Source organism: Terrapene carolina, unplaced genomic scaffold (genome assembly GCF_002925995.2).
Source record: "Terrapene carolina triunguis isolate 2854851 unplaced genomic scaffold, T_m_triunguis-2.0 Scaffold96, whole genome shotgun sequence".
Taxonomy (NCBI): domain Eukaryota; kingdom Metazoa; phylum Chordata; order Testudines; family Emydidae; genus Terrapene; species Terrapene triunguis.
Window position 1 is genome coordinate 29,860,323 of NW_020664447.1, and position 17,692 is coordinate 29,878,014.

The 17,692-nt window shown below is 39.1% G+C and overlaps 1 protein-coding gene across 3 annotated transcripts in view; it reads right to left on the reverse strand.

Annotated features, from left to right (window-relative positions):
• PHF21A (PHD finger protein 21A) overlaps positions 1-6,396 on the reverse strand; it is a 287,607-nt gene extending 281,211 nt beyond the window's left edge. For 2 of the 3 annotated variants that reach the window (XM_024214775.2, XM_024214768.2), the window contains exon 1: positions 6,192-6,396. The gene's annotated coding sequence lies outside the window, so the exon portion shown is untranslated. The remainder of the gene's footprint in view (positions 1-6,191) is intronic. The other variant, XM_024214758.2, reaches the window with a different exon arrangement.
• Positions 6,397-17,692: the final 11,296 nt, after the last annotated feature.

Here is a 17,692-nt window from a genome sequence, read left to right on the forward strand (position 1 = left end):
AGACCCTATCCTCTTCCTCACTCTGTTTTAATCATTCAGGCATTTGATAGTCCCCCATGAAAAAATATGCAACACCAGCTAAACTTTTCAGAGAACATGCCTAATTACACGATAAGGAGAACAGCTTAAGAAGAGCTCTTTCTCACTAAAAGAAGTTGGTCCAATAAAAGATATTACCTCACTCACTCTGTCCTTCATTTAAGGCATATTCAATGCCATTTTTATAGTGAATGAACTTGGTAACGTGGCCTTTTATCCCTAAAGCACAGTAATGTGGAAATGTAAAATTATTCAGGAAAAAAAGTGTGCTATTTTAAGAAATAATAATTTAAAATAAAATGTATGCCTATAATAAACTCACAAACAGAAATACGCTCCTGACACATCTGATTTTTTTTAAGAGAGCATCTGCGTAAGAGTTTTAAAGAGAGAGTTAATTTTTAAGTTACATGATCCAGTTTTTTGAGGAAACACAGCCTCCACATACTACCTTTGACTAAAGAGTGGGTGTTTGCAATAGCAGATGAAAAAAAAAAAAAGAGAGAGAGAGTCTGAATGCAGAGAGGGTCTGGAATAGGTCAAGACATCAGGGTGTGGAACTTCTAGGCAGAGATTACTTAGTGACTCCTGTAGAGATTTTAACTCTGCAAGGAACCCTGTGCTGGTTTGCATTAATATTAACAAATACAGAGACCAATACATCCGTGCTTTTGAAGCTTATAATGAACCATGTGTCACAGAACCATTTTTAATAAAAACATTATTAAAAAAGTATAGAAATTTCAAGACTAAAAATGTTGTTAAAGCTTTAAGTATGACATTTAAGGGGGAATATAAGGGACCTAAAAGAGTTTTATATAGTTTTAAAACATAATTTGAAGGCCATGAAATTCTACAGTTAAGGAGATAAGTTCAACTCAAACTGTAGTCAATTTTAAAAACAAATAAATTAGTAGTTGATTCAGCTCCCATGTCCCAAGTCTTCTTGCCAATTGTTGTTCTAGTACTAACATATTCTAGTATTTTAAGATATTTTTCTCTCCATTGTTGCTGTGTCAAAAACTCACACAGACAAAAGGTGAAACCAAATATACAAAGTGTTGTCAAATGTACAAAGAAAAAAAACAAAGAATAAAATAGTTATAATAATCTATTACAAGTAACAATAGTAGGTAAAAAGAATCATATAGAAGAAAACTTTTAAATTGGTGAAGTCCTTATAACTTGACAAAATAAAAAGATTGGGAAAATAAAGAAATGTAAAAGTACTCCTAATACCCTCCATCCAAAATTAAACCCACTTTCTACAGGCACAATCTGCACCTTCATAACTGACATGAGCCAAACACCTCCTCGACACCAGACCAAACTTGACATATTAATCTTTTCACCACCTATTACATGTAAGACATGTACAAAAACTATTAAGTATTAACAAGACAGGACACAAACATCTAGCCTGTTGCAGTCAATACACACAAAAACCTGTACCACACTTGTTCCACCTTCTCAATATATGGTTTGAGCCTACAAACTTTTGTGTAAGTAGAACGCATTAGCACAAACCCTGAGACTAGTTTCTGGCACAAGTAACTTGACGGGGCAATCAGAACATGCACAGGGGCAGGAATCTTCCCTCCAGACCTTAGGTGGCAGAACTAGCCTCAGTAGATTCTTACACTGCCCCATGTGGGGGTAGGGGAAGACAAGATACATATAATGATGGATCTTCTTGCATTTTCCCTCCTATATTGGGGCCTCTCCTCCTGCACGGTCAGGCCCACGGTACGCCCCTCTGCACAGTGGAACTGCACCAGCTCCCTCTTCTAGAGTGACTCCACACCTATAGAAGAGACTAGATATTCCCCATTTCAGTGGGACTATTTGTACAAGTAAAGGTTTGCGTGGTAAAACCCACAGTACTCTCATGCCTGGCACAGAAAAATTTCAAAACAAGGTTAAAATATCAGGGTTGCAAGGGACCTCAGGAGGTCATCTAGTCCAACCCCCTGCTCAAAGCAGGACCTATCCCCAGACAGATTTTTTGCCCCAGATCCCTAAATGGCCCCCTCAAGGATTGAACTCACAACCCTGGGTTTAAGCAGGCCAATGCTCAAACAACTGAGCTATCCCTCCCCCTCTTTCTAGCCACAGTAGTTGGACTCTATGGGTTCAGACATCTTAAAAATTATATATCCTTACAGCATTATGCTCTGTTTCCCTTGATACTTACGTCTTGGTGGAAATAGTTAAAGATGGTGTCCACCTCTTAAATTCTGTAAAGAAGTTTTCCTCCATAGTCTGTGGCCATACCAAGTTGTAGAGAGTTTAAAAAGATATCATCTAATTATAGACATATACATGAAGATGCACAGAATAACAAAGCACCAGGGCAGTTTATCTAATATGCAGTGTCCAAAACATACTAAATAAGATACCCCACAAAGTCCCTGTAAATTTTAAAATTTATGTTAGATTTAACCAGAAATACCAGTAGTAAACAAATTCCAATGATATTAATTCATTTCATTCAAGTAAAGTTCTCCAGAGCACAAAGCATACCGAATACTCTGGAACAGTTAAATAGCGCCAATATTTTCATATTTAAAGGACAGTTACTTCCCTATAAAACAAACTGCATGAACAATTACAATTATGACATATCTTCACTATTAGAACTTTCCGACCGTATACAAAACAACAAAACCTCTAAGGGCCCAATTAAAATAAACTTTATATTTTTAAAACAAGAAACTGATCTGTTTTGTGCATATCCAATCAGTTCAATAATATGCAAAAAAAGTTTACAATTTCTATCTACATTTTCAAAACTTCTCAGTATACCACCCTCAAAATAGGAATATGGAGAGAATAAGAAATACTCAGGCCCTGTACTATGAATAGAAATGCAAGTTCAACACTAAGGGGCAGGGTATACACTTTAAAAATCCTACATTAAAAAACTTTGACTTACTGTCAAAGTTGGATGGCCAAAACTGAACATACAAATATTTAAAAAAGAAAAAACCACACAACTGTAAAATCCATGACTTCCTACAACTCCTCTCCAAACATTTTAAAAATAAAATGCTTTTATATTTTCACTTCCAAAAGGGAAGAAAGTCAATGCCAGCAACCCAGCAGACTTCTGCACCCTTATAAAAACAAACTGGCAAGAGTAGCCCAGTTCAGGATGCATAAATAACCCTACACGCACAAGGGAAAGAAAACAAAACCAGAAGGAAAGACTTCAAATATTAACCTTCCAATGGGTAATTATTCATAGACAATAGTAAAAATACTTTTTGAATTATGAAAAATACCTTGAGAGCCTCCCTTTAATTATGTATCAGTACACCAAGCTTGCTACTTCTTAAATGAAACTCAATAACCCAAATTTGGGAGTAAAATCATATCCTTCATTGCCCAGATCAATAGAGCTCAAGTATGTTGCAGGTATGATGTAGACTTCCAGCTACTGATGGGCATTTGCAGCACGAGCACCTCCTGCTGGATTATACCTTCCAAAGATCTGCTTGTACAAAAAGAGAACCTCAAAGGTGACAAAAGGAGAGGATACCTTTAACTTTCCAATCATGTAAGAGGATTGCTTAACATCCCTTCTGTGAGTTGCTCAGACTCTTAAAAGATATAAGCACACACACAGACACGAGAATCTAATTTTTTCATCTCACTAAGACAAAAGTTTTAAGTGAAAAACAATTCCATGGAAAAATAAATGTTTAAAACTACCACAATATTTACTAAACTACAAAATTCTTTACTTCAGGAAAACTAATAATTTCATTCAGAAATCAAAGCGGTTCCCAGATTTTTTTTTTTTTTTTAAAGTGATGTTTGTACTAAAATGTGGGTGAATAACTATTTTAACTAGTATGGATTTATAAAACACTAGTTGTGCTGTGGGTGAAGTTTTTGGTTGGTTGGTTGGTTGGAGACCTTGCTCTTAAATACTAATCAAATACAATTTTAAATATACAGAAGTATGTTAATGTTGGACACAGTTACCAACTCTCAGGACTATTCACATATTTTACCTAAAACAGACCTTTCAAAAGTTTGTAGGTTGGATGGGGGAGGGGGTGTTGTTTGTGTTTTGCATTATATCTTTACAGAAACACTGGCAAGTAGGTTAAGGCACAAAACTTAAAAACAATCTAAGTTTTTATTAAGCTTCTATAAAACCTATTACCATTTTTCTTCAATTAATTTTAATGACAAATAAGTTTCTTTTGATATTTAAACATTCCCCTACAATATAGCAAATCGAAACAGCACCAGCTTTGGGTTAGAGAATGAAGAAATCTCAAATATGAAACTGACTACAATCAAAAGTGAAACTAACCACTTGTTTTCATTGTAAAGTTGAGTAGAAGGCAAAAAGCAAACCAACATTTTAAATAGCAGAAAGCACATTAGATACTTCAAATTCTAAGATATTAATAAAAGTGCCCCATTAATATAAGCATATGGGGTAACTGCCCTTTAGTTTTCCTTCTGAAACCATAGTAATATATGTTTAATGTGATGATAAATTCATTCTTTATTAGAATGAACTTAGGCTGAGAAAATTCTTGCACTCATCCAACTAACCCGTGTGCAAATGTAGCTATGTCACTCTCTAATTATTAAAATGTTAATATTCCAGGGCACAAGTTGCCCATATCAGATTTTTCCCTCACTCAGACCTACTGTACACAATACACAACATGACAATTACTGTCCCCAATAGGATATTTTTTTAAACCCAGTCACTACTGAGATAAAAAACGAACAAAAGTTCATGTCAAGTTCAGTGCTTGGGCCTAATCAAGCATCAAGTAAAAGAACCTCACATCTACAATTATAAATGTATAAAACTTGCACGGGAGCACCATCACTTCAAATAAAAAAGTGGGGACATATTGAATAGATACTCTACTTTGATAACTAAACAAAGAATATTCTAGCATGTGACTGAACTGTGATGACATTTATAAACCAAGGAAAACAAAAACCACCACTTCACTAGCAACCATGCCCCATTAAAAGAATTAGGAACTTGGAAATTACTCTGTTCAAGCACATTTGTACCCTAACCAGTGCATACTCATTTTGTGACACTCAAGTGAGTAGAAGTTGAATGAAGGACACCATGTGCGGATCCAATATAAATTCATCTAAAATCTAACTGTGCAGTCCTGCAAACACCCACCACGCTAAAAATGTGGTCAGAGAGAAAGAAATCCTATCAACAGTGAAGCTCAGAATAATAAAGAAGCAAACAGAAAAAGAAGTGGTGATAGGAGCGTGCACAACGGGACTAGACCAAATGGCAGAGTCCCACACACAGCCCCACTCCTCCTACACAGAGAGAGAAATGGAAGAGAAAAGGTACACGTCTCTAATCATTGCAAATATGTGCCAAAGTAGGAGTGTGAAATCCCAGAGGTGTCCTTCCACTGAGCTTTGTACCTGTGCAAGAAGGGCAGACCCAGAACGAGGGGGGCAGGAGATACTTCTGAATTACAACTTGCAGAAACGGAATTTTCCCAGTACTGCTCTGGCCACAAAGGCAAATTAAAGCAAAAAAAAAAAAAAAAAAAACCTGCAGTAGCAGCTTTACTACAAATTCTCAATAATCAAAACAGCATCGTTTCAAATATAATAATAAAACTTCCCTCTCAGCATCACAGGGAACAAATCAAACCAACAGCAAAAGGCCTGGAAATAATCATTCTGAAGAAAAACCAGAGAGGAGGGGATAAACCCCCATCCCCCACCCCATCCCCAGTGCAGTGTGTCATCTCCTTCCCCCTGCTCCTCACCACAACCCCAATGTGTCACCCACCTCCATCTCTCGCTCCCCCTCCTCAGAAACTTATTTCAGTGCATGCAGGGGCGGGAGAAAGGACATGGCCCCCTAGGGCTCTATCCCCTTGGGGGTCGGAGGCCTGGGATGGGGGGGTTACACTGAAGTTGTTGCTCCTTAGCTCCAAGTTGGCTGAAGCGTCCTATGTAGACTGCTCCTCCCCCAACACCCCAGCTATCCTCCTCCACCCTCCCCCAACCAACTCCCTGAGACACAGACAGAAAAGCACGGGGGAGGCGAGGGATAGAGCTACTCATAGAAAAGAGCAGAAGGAGAGAATAGGGAGGAGGAGGAGAATCCAAAAGGTGGGATACTACACCCTGCTGGTGGTGCTGCTGCTGGTGGCTGGCTGGGGTCCCCCTGGCAGGACCTCTCTCTGAGGGGGAGGGCTCTTCTTCATAGGGGGAAGGTGCTGCGGCTCCTCTGGGCCTCCCTGTCCCCCTCTTCTGGGCTCCTCTCTCTCCTCCTCTCACTTTCTTTAATCTAAGCTGGGAGTGGAAGATGGTAGGTTGCTCCCTTCTCCTCCTCCTCTTCTCTCTCTCCTCTGGGAGGTCCTTTTCCTTCCCCCTCTCCCCAGGGGGCTCCTCCTGCAGGGGGGAGCAGGGGGCGGACGGGAAGAAAGGAACGAAGCAGAAGAGGCGCAGGAGAAGAGAAACTGTGACACAAAAACAAGCCGAGAAGCTGAACTCTTCTTCAATCCCATTCACCCGGCCCGGCCGCAGCACCCGCTCGCCGGAATCACTCCGCCGCCGGCCTCCCTGCCTGCCTGGGGCGCGCGCCCGAGCTACCGCTGCGCGCGCCCGACACGCTCTCTCACAGCTACTCCGGCTCTGAAGCGGGGAAGGGGAGGAGGAGGAGGAGGAGACGGGGGAGGAAACTGAGATTGGGGGCGAGGCGGGCTCCCCCCTCTCTGGACCCCATGCCGCCTCCCTGGGAGTGAAGAAGGAGGGGTCGCCGGCCTCCGCTGGGGGGGGAGGGAGGGTTCGCTGGCTCCTCCTGAGGGGACTACTTGACGTGTTGGTGCGGCGAATTTATTTCCCTTTGCCTAAGGAACGGGCTGTGCTACGGCTCCCATTGCCTAGGGAAAAAACCCGGATGTAAAGTGAGTGAAACTAAAGTAGAGTGAAGTAGGGCAGCAAACTCTAGTGGAGCAGCAGCGGGGGAGGGAGGGAGCGAGCATGCACCGGGGCAGGCAGCAGCAGGAGAGCAGCACAAGCATCCTCACCCCAATGCGCAAGGGGCTCTGCGTAGGAAAGCCGATGCACCAAGACAAGGGGAGAAACATAAGCATCCTCACCCCAATGCAAAGGATTCTGCACAGGAAGCTGATGCACCAGGGCACTAGCAGAAGCACAAGCATCCTCACCCCCAATGCAAGGGATTCTACACAGGAAGTTGATGCACCATGGCAGGAGGAGAAACATAAATACTCACCCCAATGCAAGGGGATTTACACAGGCAGTTCATGCACTAAGGCAGCAGCAACACAAGCATCTTCACCCTACTGTAAAGGATTTTGGATAGGAAACCGATACATAAGGGCAACAGGAAAAAACACAAGACTCATCACCCCAATGCATGGGGCTTTGCACAGGAAGTTGATGCAACAGGGTAGCAGGAGAAACACAAGAATAATCACCCCCAGTGCAAAGGGCTCTGCACAGGAAGCTGATGCATCAGGGAAAAAGAAGAAAAGGAGAAACACCAGCATTCTCATCCCAATTCAAGGGGCTCTTTGGTAATGCACCAAGGCAGGAGGAAGAGAGGACAAATTCATACATCCTTATTCCCAAAGCAAATTATAACCTCCCAGGAGCTGCCATCCTCCATCCACAACAAACTGCCAGCTCTTTGCCATATTATTTTTAGAATTAGTACAGACATTTACTTAGGATGCAGGGAGGATTTCATTGCTTCTTCACTGCTGCTCTCCTCTTTCCCCTTAATGCACTTGTTTTTGTTTTTCTAAGTTATTTATTTATTTTCTATTCTTTCTGAGTGATGCTGCCATTTGGTTTCATGTTTTACTGAGTAACAGAAAACAGCAGTAATCTATAAACTACTGTTTTTCAAAAATAGTGGAAAGCTAAAATTTCAGGAGGAATCAAAACTGGCAAAGTTATTTCTATTAATGTTGTTGCAATAAGAGTTATATGTGAGAGACAGATAAGGAGGGAATTTGGGAAATGAGGGTTTTTAATAGCAATATAATCAAAATATAAAGATATGCAATTCTGTTTATACATCCAAAGCATTTAATGTATATATTTAAAATAAGTATGAAGGGGGCAGGGAAAATCTTTTTGTTCTGTGTTTGTACAGCATCTAGCACAATAGGGCCCAGATCCATGACTAGGTCTCTTAAGTGTCACAAGAATACAAATAATAAGAATAATTTGCTTGTAAAGTATTAGTCTTTATGCTTATAATTTATAATATATTAACACAGATAACACATACCCTTCTCACATGTATCTGTGGACTGTAAAACTATCATGTGTTTCTCAAAAACATTTGGGCCTTACCTTGCCCATCTGAGTCATCATTGCTGAATCAGTGGGACTCTTCATTTGCTAAACACTACAGGATTCTTAGAAATGTTTACAGAAAGTCAATTTTTAGTGTAATTCAAAAGTGATTTTATTTTTTAAGCAGTGGTCATGTTGTCTTATTTATTTAACATTGTCACCATTTGTGAAAAAAGTAAGTGTGTGTATAATCTCTACAGATATTTCAGGAAGCCAGGATGAACTCATTATTATGTTGTGAAACTAAATCCATAAAGCAGTCATGATGAGTAACTCAGGGACTCATTGTAATTGGGTAGTAATATACAATTTTATCATCTAGAGAATTCTTATGTGTTCAAAGTGAGTGGGGATTTACCAGAATGCTTACTATCAGAACTGTCTAAAAAAATTGGGCTACCGTGGTATTGTTTATTTAATTAACTGCTAATTTTCCAGTGCTTTTCAGTCAGTTTCTGGTGTTGTCAACTCATGATTTAATCATGAGTCTCCAGACATTTCTTAAAGCCCTCACTTCTCGAGTCATGTGATGATGAGAGAATATCAGCTTTTGTTTATTTTTAAGTATGTTTCTAGCCTGTGGGGTTGTGGATACAAGCTTGAACACCTAACCTTAACCTAAAGGCTCAAACAGTAGGCAAATAAAAAGACCCCAAATTTTTTTAAATAACCATGTGATTTTGGGGGTCTTGACATGATTTTTGAATGCTTGGGGTTGGCAATACTAAAAGATGAAGACATAGAAGAACATACCAAGCTATATTGTTTTTTTTTTTTACAGTGGATACAGTATTGGCATTGCTTGGATGTCTTGAGAATCAACAGGTGAAGCCAAATGCTTGTGACTGCCACAAAAGTCTTGATAGCCATTGCAGCATATGACCTAGATTATTGTATAGTGAGTGGAACATATCATATGTTAAATAATATGTAATATGTTTATTAAACTCTATCCATTTTAAAGAAATATTTGTATTTTACTTTATACACTTCCCTCTTCAGTTTATGCTATCTATAACAAACAAATACAGCACTTAATATTCAGATGGGTTGACCATATTGGAGCCTGCTCTTAACCTCTCTTAAGTTCAGCTACCTCAATTTACTTGGCCTGGCCTGGGACTTTTAAAGGGGCACAATGTCTGATCTACACCTAAAACTTAGGTCAACCTGGGTGTGTCGCTCAGGGGTATGAAGAATTCACACCCCTCAGAGATGTAGTTAAGGTGACCTAAGCCCCAGTATAGACACCGCTAGATCAGTAGAAGAATTCTGTCAACCTAGCTACAGCCTCGTGGAGCAGTGGATTAAGTGCAGCAACTGAAAAACCTTCCATCGCTGTTGCAAGTGTCTACACTGTGGCGCTACAGCGGCATAGCTATAGAGTAGATACCTAACAGTCAGTGACTTGCATTGACATCAGCACAAGTTGTGGGTGTTCAGACCCTGTAGATCAGAGCAAGTGTCTTTAGTTAATGTGTATACTTAATTACTATCTTCAGTTATTGTGGGAAAGCTTTGGTAAAAAGGTGAGTCAGTGTACTCTAAAAATAGGCTTGGGCTCATTTTGACTCTTGTGTTTGGTTCTGTTTAGAATTCTGTATGAAGGGAACTACATTTTATCTATATTTTGTGAATTAAAAAAAATCTAGTGATGGTGAAATATATGGTTAGTGGGTTTACTCTGTTATATGCAGTTTGAATAAGTTATATTTTGTAGAAATGTATGATATTCTAGTAATTAGTTTATCCTTGGAAATTAAGGAAATTGGACAAAGTCCACCAAAGAATATTTACATGTACTTGAAAATTACCCATAGGCAGAATATAAATATTGTGTGGCATTGAGGTCATACATATTCAATACCTTAATGAATATCTAGAAATAATGACTTTAATCTCCTTAATAGGGTCTCCTCACACAGACTATGTGACAATTCTACATTCATAACCCCAACCTTCTAAACACAGAACATCAGAACAGCCATACTGGGTCAGACCAACGGTCCATCTAGCCCAGTATCCTGTCTTTCGACAGTGGCCAATGCCAGGTGCCCCAGAGGGAATGAACAGAACAGGTAATCCACAGATACTGATTATCAGAAGTGTAACTGAGTGTATTAAGAATTTGCAATGTCATTCCTGCTTTTAAATCTGTGATTTAAAAATTAAAATGATCTCATCAACCTCATAACTAGATATGTAAATTAAACTATAAACAGTAGAATCTGTCATGGATGTCTGAGTATGATTCCCAGGAGCACTAATGGTGGCTTCATGCATGTGGTAAGAGCTGACTATACCCCCAGGTATCCCGAGAAGGTTTTAAACAAACTGATTATTATGGAATATTGTGCCCACATACATGTACCTGGTGTGTCTCCTTTGCAGTGGCAGCATAGCCACCCCAGAAAGCATTTATCTGAAACTTTAAAAGAACACTTGGTGGCTGTTTTCTCAATTAGTGTACAAGAGAATATTCCCACACACACACACTGAAGTAAAGTGTTGTTGATGTTCGTTAAAATTCAAATTTCAATCCATACAAATATTACACTTTCTCTGATAAATGTCAAAGATATAATGTAATCAGTCCAATTCCCTTCCAAGTATATTTCCTAAAAGCTCTGCAATATATGGTCCTGATCTAAAGCTAATGGAAGTCAAAGGAAAGATTATCTTTGATCTCACTGAGGTTTGGCTCAAAACATATATGAACAACTGGTCCCAATGACATTGCTTTTCATATTTAAGTGTCTTCCTATCAGTTTGGCAGAAACCAAGAAGATTGGAAGGCAACATCACCATTAAGAAGATGAAACATTAATATGGAAGTATCGGTGAAAATCAATTTATCAACATTTACTTTTAAAAAATTATAAAAATTACATGATCTCATGCCACTGTCACTCTCCCTCCCTCTTCTAGGTAATAATGGCATAGTGCTGATGCTTGGGACATTTAAAGCAAGATTGGAGAAAGCACTATTTAGTATACTGTAGAGAGCAATCTTGCAATGAACCTCATTAAAGGAGTTGACAATAGAGGTTCCCAAACTGCAGACCATGGAGAACTAGCTTTTAGTCTCTGGAGAGCTGGCTGACATTGTGGCACTTTCCTCCTAATTTCCAGTGGCTAAACTGCATTAAAATAAGCTAGAATACATTAAACAGTCTCCTAATGTCATTTTTCTATATCAGCTGACAGGTATGTTATGTGATTATGCATGTGAGGGGACATGGTCTATATAACCATGAGTGGGAAGGGCAGCATTCACAAGACAAAACGTTTGGGAACATCTAGACTTTTCCATCTCTATATTTTGTGTGGGGGATTATTTCACAAGGATTCATGCAAAGGGTTGCCTTTGCATACAAATCTTCCCTTCCCAGTCAGAGGGCGGGTCCTCCACCTCCACTGCACTCATATCCTTGTGTTTCTGAGGATCTCTGTGTGACTAAGAGAGCTTGAGTGGATCAGAGTGGAGCCAGGAGGTACCCCCTGGCAACCAGCGGTACAGTATTGTTGCTAAAAAGGTAATGCAGCCTGAGGCTGAGCTACCTTTGGTTTGTCCCTCCCCTTGCAGGGGTAGTGGCAGGTTGAGGAAGTCCTACCAGTGCAAATCCAATGGAATAATGTGCCTGTGCGTGTGGATTCACGGTATCTGGGCAGACCCGTGGGATATGTGGGCCATTTCTGCAGGAGGGATATCTCAACCTTAAAGCAATGATTTTAAGAAAATTCCACAAGGTTTCTCACCCTAAACCTTGTCTCGCAGATTTTTCTGAGAAAGCCTCTCAGAAGCCCCTCTCTCAATCTGTTAGTAGTTCAGTTACAGTAGGTGCCATTTATTTTCCTACAGGAGGTGTTGGAATGCTTAGTGAAGCAATGAAATTGGCTGAATATTCTAGGATAATATGTACTAACAGAGTGTTAGATATTAAGGCCAGAAGGGACCATTATGTTAATCTAGTCTGACCTGTGTGACACAGGCCATAGAATTTCACCCAGTAATTCTGTATCAAATCTGCAACTTCTGGGTCACCTAGGGGATATCTTTCACCATATAAATGAATCCTTAATATGTATGGAAATACACATAGTATGGTGGTTCCAGTACCTTCCAACAAATAGCAAAGGACTAACAAGATCTAGGCAGTGTCATCTGCCCTTAGTAATCAAGATGATATTTTTAGGAAGATCTGGGCAACCATAAGGGAGACACTGGCTAGGACTCTTAGGCTATGCTGGATAAGCCTGCATACAACCCCATACACTGTTAACAATTACAATTAAATATAGCCTATTTGCAAAGATTTGAAATATTTCAGTGAATAACTATTCACTTTTTAAGCCTGAGGTATGAAATAAACCATATTAACAATTGCCATTGTGTGGAGAAAGGGGGCATCCAACACCCAATTTTAGTGTTTATTAAACTACAAAATATCAGACCATTCAACTAATTTTGTAGCATTAGTTATCACAGTACATGTTGCTACTGGTGGTAGGGAGGCTAATTGATGATCATGGTGCATCCCATGTCCTGCAAACAGCATTCTTCCAGATCCCATCAATATACAGATTTGATCCCTCTCCTCTACATTTAAAAAGTTCAACAGGGGTGACAGAGAGGGAAATGCAATGATTGCGAATAAAATCATTTCATGAGTTTTGAAGAGCTCACAAAAGTGAAAATGACATATTTTATACAAGATCACATCAGCACATTATAAGCCACATAAACAAGCAGAAGGCCAAATCAGTAAACCAAAGACATATGTCACTAACGGTCAGATTCTGTACACAGGCAGATAACCATCTCAACAAACAAACAACAGAAATAGACATATCAACAAGTAAACAACACACATGGGGAAATTACCCTGTCTACAAACAATAAAATACATACACAGGAAATGACAACACCAACAGACAGTACAGCACATTCTATTACTATTCCATTTGTTAAGCACTGGCAATATGCTTGGCACTATACAAAATGCAAATAAAAACACAAACCCTGCTTGGGGAGCTTACAATTTAAAAAAAAGATACAGAGAAAACAAGATGCACTGGAAAATTCAGAGAATGGTGATAACTTAGTATTTTTAACTACTTTAAATATTAATGTTGACCAAAGTTTCCAAAAATGTATGCCTAAAGTAAGGCTCCTAAATTCTACAACTGGGTGCCTGACTAAGTGGCTTGATTTTCAAATGTAATGAGCAACTAAAAATCAGGCCACTTTTATTTAAGTGCCTAACTATGGTCTTCAGAGCCTAAGTTCAGGCTCCCAGTTTTGAAAACCTGGGCCATTAACTTTATCTCAATCTCTGTATCTCTCCTTCTCTGATATAATGTTTGGGCAAGAAGAAAGTTGATACATTTTAGTGTATGAAAGCCTCATGGAAGAAGTATGTCAAATTACATTTTTTATACGTCATCCATTACCTTGGTATCTGGGATTGGAGGGTCATTCCATTAACAAGAATCAGCACAGAAGATGGGCAGAGACAGGAAATGTGAGAAGGAAACCAAAGGTGCAATGACATTAGCTTCACTGATTAAATGACAGAAGTTATGGGAAACATGATCAACAAAATCTAAGATGTAAAATGGGACACTACTGTGCAGGTCCTTGAAGTTTAAATATAATCCACCAGGAAGGAGGGGTGGTCAGTCCATTGGAGGGATTCAAAGAGAGGCATAACATGGTCTGATATATGGGCAAAGAAGATAATTTTAGTAGTTGCATTTGGGACCGACTGGAAAGAAGCAAATTGGAAATCAGGGATGTCAGAGAAAAGGTGATAGAACTAAATACATATAGGGAGTAAATCCATTAAGTAAGAATGTGTCTTTTTACTTAGTCAAGTTTCATAATAGAACTGCACTATAAAATAATATGGGCATAGTCATAATATATGTGTATATATAAGTATGACTACACCCATATAATTTCATTTATCATTTATTTTTACTATATTCCATTAAAAGCCTATATTATAAGAATGTTATTAAGATTGCAAAGTCAATCACGCAGTAGTTAGTAAATGCCACAGTTAAGGTTGCCTGAGCATGTTTTTGGGTGTTCAGAAATAATAATTAATAATAATAATAATAATATAATATAGACACATCCATGTTTTGCAACTGAAAAAGATGTATAGGTAATGTTAACACATTTATTAACCTCTTGCATCTAGCTTTCCCAACCAAAAACAAATTGCCGCTGACTGAAAGAATTAAGAAACCTGTTTCTTCCAAAATGTTGTAAGGCACTCAGATTTGATTCTATTAGATCCACTATTCGTTACTTGGGATATACTGCAGTGAACAGAATGAAAGTCTCAAATGATTTCAATACACTGCAAAGTGCAAACTCCATTTCCCGTTATAGAGCTAAATCCTGCTCGTCTTATTCACATGAGTGAAGTCAATCAGACTATTTCCATGAGTAAATTGAGTAAGATTTGGTCAGTAGTGAAGTTGTTCTTTGAAAAAAATCAGTATAAGAAGTTTCTACTTTGTTTATATTTGCCTACACTATATAATTGGCTTCATTCTATGACTCCCTAGTTACATGCTATCTATACCTCACGAAAATTAAAAGTATACCACAGTGCACTAATATTCTCTTTATATTTATGGAAATGGAAGACAACTTTTTTATTAAAAAGTAGTAACTCATACTAAGAAATATGGATAGTGCTGTTTGAAGGCCTTGCATAATTTGTTACCCATTAACTCTTACAAACTCAATTGATGTCAACGTACTTCCAGTCTCCAAAACAATATTTCCTGGAATTAAGGGACAAGCTGCATCAGAAAATGTTGATTGCTTTATGACAGAAGTTCCCAAGTTCTGATCTGTGAAACCATTGGTGCTCCATGGAGCACTTGCCGGTGTTTTGCAAAGAGCTATCTTGTTATTGGTGCTAGATCCATCTGATTTGAATCTGCTTTTATGCCAGCCTGAGCATCCAGGCTCTTCATTGCAAAGAATCTGGAAACAAGGAGGAATCAAACTATCGGCCTCAACTAGAGCATTGCTTCACAGAGGAGCAGTAGGGGGAATTAGGAGCTACTGGCAGGGACTGGAGCTGCCAGCTGTGAGCATGAAATGTGTGTCCAAGGGAGAAGGGAACAGGCAGTGAGTCAGCATATCCAAGGGAGAAAGGAATTAAGTGGCAGGGAAGCCTGCAGGAGGAGAAGGGGACTAGGTAGCAGAGAAGTATATACAGAGGAATAGGAAGAGAGAAAGAGGAACAAAATGGATGCAAGTGGGGGGTGAAATGAAGAGCAAATGCAGACAGTGTGGATAAATTCTTCTAAATGGAAGACAAATGACTAATTGCATTGATGGCAGTTAATAACTGTCAAATACTTTCCTAATACTACTTTTCCATGAAAACAATTGCTTTAGTGACAACAGAAGTGTTATCGGATCATGAATGGGAAATAGGAGTGGAGAACGGGTGATGGGAATAACAGAGGGAGAGGTTGTTCAACACATGACTTTATTAAAATGTAGTCCTAGACTCTGAAAAAGTCTGAGGATCTCTGCTGTCTTATATATGATAACATATCCAAAAGTGCCATCTTCTCAAGGTTACATTTACAAGAATCCCAACAAAGTAGTACATGAATTAGTTAACGTTTGTAAACTGCATTGCAGATGTACACATTTTGAAAGAGAAAGTAGTTAAGGACATAGATGTTAACAGTAATTAGGATAAAATATAATGTTTTACAAAAGGCAGATTGTGCCTGACCAACATGATCTCCTTCTTTGAGAAGATAACTGATATTTTAGATAAAGGAAATGCAGTATATCTAATCTAACCTGGATTTCAGTAAGGCATTTGATACAGTTCCACATGGGAAACTATTAGTTAAATTGGAGAAGATGGGGATCAATATGAGAATTGAAAGGTTGATAATGAACTGGTTAAAAGGGAAACTATACCAGGTCATACAGAAAGGTGAACTATCAGGCTGGAGGGAGGTTACTATTGGAGTTCGTCAGCGATCGGTCTTCGAACCAATCTTATTTAACATTTTTGTACTGACATTGGCAGAAAAAGTGGGAGTGTGCTAATAAAATTTGTAGATGACACAAAGTTGGAAGGTACTGCCCACATGGAGGAGGACCAGAATGTCATACAAGAAGAACTTGAGTAATAGAAATGGGATGAAATTTAATAGAGCAAGGTCATGCATTTAGGGACTAACAACAAGAATTTTTGCTATATGCTGGGGCCATATCAATTGGAAGTGACAGAGGAGGAGAAAGACCTAGGTGTATTGGTTGATCACAGGATGACTATGAGCCACCAATGTGATGAGGCCATGACAAAGGCTAAGGTAGTCCTAGGATGCAACAGATGAGGTATTTCCAGTTGAGACAGTAAAGTGTTAGTATCATTATACAAGGCACTGGTAAGACTTCATTTGGGATACTGTGTGCAATTCTGGTCTCCCATGTTTAATAAAGATGAATTCAAACTGGAACAGGTGCAGAAAAGGGCTATGAGGATGATCCAAGGAATGTTAAACCTACCTTATGAAAGGAGACTCAAAGAGCTTGGCTTGTTTAGCCTAACCAAAAGAAAGCTGAGGGGAAATATGATTGCTCTCTATAAATACATCATAGAGATAAATACCAGGGAGGGAGAGGAGTTATTTAAGTTAAGCGCCAGTGTTGACACAAGAGCAAATGGATATAAAGTGGCCATCAACAATAGGCTTGATATTAGAAGAAGGTTTGTAACCATCATAGGAGTAAGCAACAGAGGGTCCTGTGGCACCTTTAAGACTAACAGAAGTATTGGGAGCATAAGCTTTCGTGGGTAAGAACCTCACTTCTTCAGATGCAAGTAATGGAAATCTCCAGAGGCAGGTATAAATCAGTATGGAGATAACGAGGTTAGTTCAATCAGGGAGGGTGAGGTGCTCTGCTAGCAGTTGAGGTGTGAACACCAAGGGAGGAGAAACTGCTTCTGTAGTTGGATAGCCATTCACAGTCTTTGTTTAATCCTGATCTGATGGTGTCAAATTTGCAAATGAACTGGAGCTCAGCAGTTTCTCTTTGGAGTCTGGTCCTGAAGTTTTTTTGCTGTAAGATGGCTACCTTTACATCTGCTATTGTGTGGCCAGGGAGGTTGAAGTGTTCTCCTACAGGTTTTTGTATATTGCCATTCCTGATATCTGACTTGTGTCCATTTATCCTCTTGCGTAGTGACTGTCCAGTTTGGCCAATGTACATAGCAGAGGGGCATTGCTGGCA